Raw genomic sequence first — 6005 nt, 5'->3', positions numbered from 1 at the left:
CCACCGCCCAATCGCCGCGTGCCTCACTTGCATCCCACCGCACCCCGGCTCCCGGATTCGCCGAGGAGGGCGCTAGGCCCCGCCCCCGCGGCGCTGGTCCCGCCCCCGTCCCGCCGCACCGTGGCCGCCGGCTCGGCCGCGCCGGGGCATCTCCCGGGCGCGGGGCTCTGCCAGGTCTGAGGGCACATAGTGGTGTCCATGTATATGTATATGTACACTTATGTATTGCTGCTGTCGCTGCCGTTACCTGCGTGCGTTGTTCCCTGCTTGGCGATCCGGTACCCTGCAGCCCGTGCTGGGCATTCCCCGGGCTCAGTTCCGTCGCGGCAAGCCTGTTCGGCTTCACAGTTAAAGCCACCAGCCAGGCAGAGGTTTCTGGGGGAACCAAGTCCTTAGTCGGCTGCTGCAAGTGTTCCCCTGCACGATGGAGCAGCACTCGCAGAAGACGCTAATTACAGGCTAATTACCGCACGCACTGTTCCGGCTCTTGGCCGTACCGAGAAGCGCTTCTCTGGCAATACCGTGCCGCTTCTCCCGGGACACGGGGGCTCCGGCTGTGCGGTAACACCGCGCTCCCGCCCACAAATGGCTCTCTGGGAACCCAAACGCTGCTTGTAGTTCAGGCTCTAGCCCGGCTCCTGCCGAAGTGCATGGCAAAATCCCGGTGCAGCGGTGCCGGGTCCAATCGCTCCCTGAAATGTCCCCAAATGCCCGCCTCTGCTAGAGCAAGCCTTGGACATGTTGGACGTGTTTGCAAACACATTTCACTCCCAGCAGACACGTCCCCTCTCTCCCAGTGCTCACGGGGAGAGGTTTGCAGAAGTCGGGCTCAGCCTTTCTGTCCTGCCCTGGAGCCCCGGGGACAGGTTTACCCTTGTAAGGCTCTTACGGAGCTGGATACACAATTCTACGGTCTGATTTTCTTGAGGTCATTTCCATGTCAACCTACTCCCCGATTTATGATGCCAAAGGTCACCCTCAAGCTCTTCCACTGACATGTTTCAGAGATTAGGAAATAATGTTGTGAGAGTAGGAGTGAATTTTAACCCTATGTGATTTATGAGCCATATTTAAGGAGCCTGCTAAATGCATAACGTGGCATATAGATATGTATGGGAAGACAAATGCACATGAAGAAGCATAGGATGCAAAGAGAGGTTAAGTAGACCCAGGCATTATGGATTACAGTTCAAAAACATGCACAAACACGTTAATTCAGTAGAAACGTGGAGATTTAAAAGGAGTCACAACGTTGACATGCTCATGATAAATCACTGTGGGGTTTTTTTAAATGATATTAATCTGAGGCTTGTGTTTGCCTTACTGGTTTTTAGCCTGCCAAAAATGACAGCAAACTAGACCACATCTTTTTCCAGCCCAGATTTTAACCCATCCCGGTATACACTTGTCTCTGTCAAGAGAAGCAGATCCAGTATAGCAGCACTAGCACTTTCCAGCGGGCAGTCTGTCCCTATCACCACATGCCACAGGGAAGCTAAAAACACTGCTCAAGGTCTGCAGCAATGAAGGGACCATATTTTGAATTGACTCCTTCTCCCTCCAAATCTTTCACCATCAGTAGCCCACAGCAAATATGGTTAGTGCTTACGCTTTCAAGTAATAATCGAACAAAGGTATTTCTAGCTATTTCCATTGGGGAACTGTAAATACAAACAGGCACTATGTCACAAGCTTGCTCCCTGTGGAGTGCAGTGTGAAGACTTTTGGATTAGGCCATCCAGGCACCTGCACTAAGTCTTTCATTAGGACGACCTCGGTGAAACTGCTGGACTGACCCCTGAAGGGTCTCTTTGGGAGGGAGTACTCCAGTGTTTGTTGTTGAAATGTAGTAGCAGATCTTGCTGCTTAGTGCAAAGATGTAGTGCATCTTGTCTTGCCAGCTGGAGAATTCACTGCTGGGGAAGAGACCAACAAGTTCACCTGGATTTAGGAGAGAGAGGTTACTATTTTACATAAAATAAAAACAAAACAAACAAAAAAAAGGCAAAGGCACACTAAACACAGAGTGAACCTAGCTCACATTTTGGTAGAGAGGTGGGATATGAAAAAGGAGGGAATTACTCAGCATCTTAGACATACTTCATTTTTCACCAGCTGGGAAGAGTTTGTTCTCAGAGAAATCCCTGCCTCTGTCACAGGCAAATGCGGTCCTCATGCTGGATACATCCACTGCTCTCAGAGAGTGGCAGAGCTGTTGATTGTTGATCATGGTTTCCATCTTTGCCTAAACTGATCTTTTAGCCACACTGGGTCCATGCCATCAAATACCTTGAAGATCAGGACTCTGGCTTGAATTTGGCTTGGCTTCCAAGCCAAAAGACGGCCTAGGGAGCAGAGGGAAGATTTGATGGGTTTGTGGTAGCTAGGGCTCCCACTGCAGCATACTCTCCTGGTTGGCATTTGCCAAGTGCTGTGGGCTTCATGCCCAGATGTATCACGTAGCTGTAGTCTAGCCAAGAGGCGACGAAGATATGACTAACTGAGCCCAAGTTGCTCCTGCCAAAAAGGCATGGCTTGCCTTGGCCAAGAAGAGACAATGGAAAACATTACATGGGGATGTTCATCAGGAGGGTTTCATGTCACCAGGAAGTGCAGGAGTGTTCCTGAGACATGGGCTAAGTAGAACAGGTGGGAGGGTATTTTAGCCTAAGAAGGCTGCTCTGCAGCTTCAGTGTTGTACTTTGTATAGTTTCCAGAGAAAGATTTTAATATTTTTGAGTGTCTCAGTCTAGCTCTGTTGCTTCAGTTGTAGGTCCTGGCTGGAGTGCAGACTGCACCAGGTGCAGCACATCAGTTTTCCTTTGGAGAGCTGTTAAGGAAACAAGAGCCTTCAGCTGGCTTTGGGTTTGCCCTGGAAAGAAGCAGATGCTTAGAACCACTGCATTCAGCACTCAGTAGCATTTTTGGGATATTCAGCTCTGGAGAAGAGTGGCTGCAAGTAGTTTCTAGCTGTGACAACTGCTTGTTCCTTTTGAGTCAGCCCCTTCTTTCTGCCCTTTTTCTGGAGACTAAGCCTCTGAGAAATAGCAAAAGCCTCCAAGAGGAGGGGATTCAAGTTCAACCTCTCTCAGGCTATTTAACCTGCTGGAAAATTTCTGTGTTGCATGTGCCTATGGGTCTGATATCTGGGCTCTGCAGATGACCACGAACTGGAAGGGGCTGAGCAAGGGTAATAGACTGTGCAAAGTCAGCCCTATCCGTCAGTGCAGACTGCAGAGGTGATTTGCAACACGGATTTGTGACAGTCTCATCAAAGGCTTGTGGGGAGAAGGCTATCACACTGGCAGTCTGGACCCAGATGAAGGCAGTTGGTGTGCACCATGGAGACACTCTCCTTGCAAGGAGCTGGCTGCTCAGGTGTCTCAGATGAAAGCAGGTGAGCTGACCAGGTACCTGGGCAAAGCCTGAGAGGATGATTGTCAGTGCATTTGCATCCCCTCCACATGCTCCTATGGGCATAGGAGGAATACTGAAGACAGAAACTCTGCTGAAAAGCTGCATCTTTGCCATGAGGATAAAGCCCAGCTTTCTTGACCAGACAGCAGGGACCTGAAGGATTTGCACAGGCTGTGCTTGTCTGATCTCTGGCTTCATTGTACTGCGCTGTGTGTAAGAACTCGTGCATTATCTTGCGAATAAATGGACAAGGGACTGTCCTGTGTCCTGGTCCTACACCTGGCTCCTTTGGTGCAAACAGAGTGCTCCAATGTGCCCACACGTGACCTGTACACAGCTGTGCCTGCTCTGGCAGTGCTGCTGGATCAGGCAGCCCAAGTTTCCCTGCTGCTGCTGAGCTGGGGGCATTGGTGCTGCGCTGTCACATCAGCAGGATTTTCTGTGCAGCCAGGGCGGTGCTGGGCTGTCTAAGGGCTGACTAACGCAGTGCCGTGGTGCGTGAGGGTGAACTCTCTTCTCCTCAGGCCGTGCAGGGCTGAACCGTTTTGTTTTTCTCTCTAGACAATGCAGTACTGGATTGTAAGTAAAAATGCAAAGCACATTGCAATGTTTGCTCTTTATTAATGCACTAAGATGCATTTGGGTGAAGCAGAAGGCTCTTGGCTGGCTTGGTTTCAAGCTCCGTGACAGGCTTCCATAAATAACATGTTAGCAGGGTCTGATTCACCAGATCAGGCTGGGTGGGAGCCTCAGCTGTGTAAATGGCACTGGAAGGGGCAAGAAGTCAGGCAGAGAGGGCAGGCAGGCTTGGCTGAGCTGTGTTGTGTGCAGTGGCCAGGCCAGCACCCAAAACCACCTTCCCTGAGCAGGGAGTGGATGGACAGACTGGTAATGACAAATTTCTGGGGGTTTCCAAATGTCTGGCAGATACCATAGGGGCTTTAGTGGCTCCTGGAACAGGACAGAAGGGAAGGAGAAAGCACTGGCAACTAATCTTGTTCTGCAAACCTTCGCTCATTGCTTAGGTGGTTTTTGAAATCTCTCTGTGGTAGGTATTTGACCACCTCTTTTATAGCTGAGGAACTTGAGATAAAACCTGCATGTACTATGGCTGCAGTAGAGGCTGCGGTGAGAGTTTTTAGCTTCTGAGCCCATGGTTAGGCCACTGGAACATTCTGCTTCTCATTCCACTCTTGGGGAACAAATGTGGCTGCTTAATGCAGTTACAGCTTAAACTTCCAACTCCAAAGACTTCCTGCATGTTATCAGGTAAAGCTCATCTGAAGCAGGTCCTCTGGCCTCCATCTGTCAGAGCTGGGAGATGGTGGCAGTTTCAGCCTAAGATACATTGATTCTCGATCAGGCAATATTCAGGCAGCTATTCATGTGGAGAGGGAATGATATGGTAATCACCATTTCCAGAGTGTCCCATCCTACACCTTCCTGGGACAACACCCTCTCTGGAGGTTGTGCCCCTAAGCGAGGGACATGATGACATCTGGCTGTTGGGTGGCATTAGAGTCAGATTTGGGTTTGGCTGGCCAGGTAAGAGTCTTGCTGCACATTCTCTCGGGCCTTCGTCTGAGAACTTCACTCCTTCAGCCACACTGCAGCAGATGAAGTTGTTATTAGGACAGTCAGTGAATACTCTTTGACCTTTTCACCTTCAGTTTCATCTGTGCTTTCCCTACAGACAGAACTAAGATTTTGGGGTAGCTGCCGCTTTGACCGCTCTGAAACCTGCCACAACAGATCCCCAGGTTGACCTGGCTGCAGACACTAGTGCTATAAAACTGTTAGGTAACTGCGAGGACCTTCTGTCCTCTGCCCCAAGTTCAACGGGCAGTGGCTTAAAGCAGAGCAAACCCTGCAAATTTCTGCCATTGAAGTACACTGCATTGACACTGGCGCATAGACGTGGAAAGTGGCTGAGAAGGTTGGACCAGCACCATGAATTCACCTTGCTAGGTGCTGTGTGATTGCTCTTGCTGGAAAGAGTTGGCTAGTAAACCGGCTTCAAAGAGCAGTTACGCGGAGTTGTGGTCCCTGGCTGCCAGGCTGGATGCACCGAGGCTGCAGCACACGGCTTGTAGACCAACCTGAGCAAAGCACCAGCCGTGTTCAGGTTTGAGGGAGGTTACCAGGCCAGCACAACCGCAAAGGCAGAAGCAGCTGCGTGTGCGTGCTGTGTATTCCCGTAGCAGCTGTGTGCCGCGTTCCAGCCATTTCAGCTTTCCTTCCTGCCCACTCAGGGCCGGGTCAGGGGACCAGCAGCTGGGAGGGGCCGCAGGAGCAGCTCGGGAAATCTCTGCAAGTACGGCACAGAGGCGCTACTGCGGCCACCGCTCCACCTCGCCGGCAAGAGGCGGCAGGCCCCAGCACTGCCTCACGGGCCCCGTGCCCCTTGCGGACCCTCGCCGGCGCGTTTCTCCTCCGGGGAACGGGGCCTGTCCCGCCCCGGGGCGACCGCCGGGCGGCCCGGCCCACAATGCCTTGCGGAGGCAGCGCTTCCGCCGGCTTCCGTTCAACCACCCTTGCTGCTGCAGCTCCAGCGAGGCCGCGCCCCTCGACCGCAAGGCTCCTTCGCG

This window comes from Caloenas nicobarica, chromosome 7, assembly GCF_036013445.1.
Source record: "Caloenas nicobarica isolate bCalNic1 chromosome 7, bCalNic1.hap1, whole genome shotgun sequence".
NCBI classification, from domain to species: domain Eukaryota; kingdom Metazoa; phylum Chordata; class Aves; order Columbiformes; family Columbidae; genus Caloenas; species Caloenas nicobarica.
The sequence above is the reverse complement of the archived record's forward strand: the minus strand, read 5'-3'. Positions refer to the sequence as shown.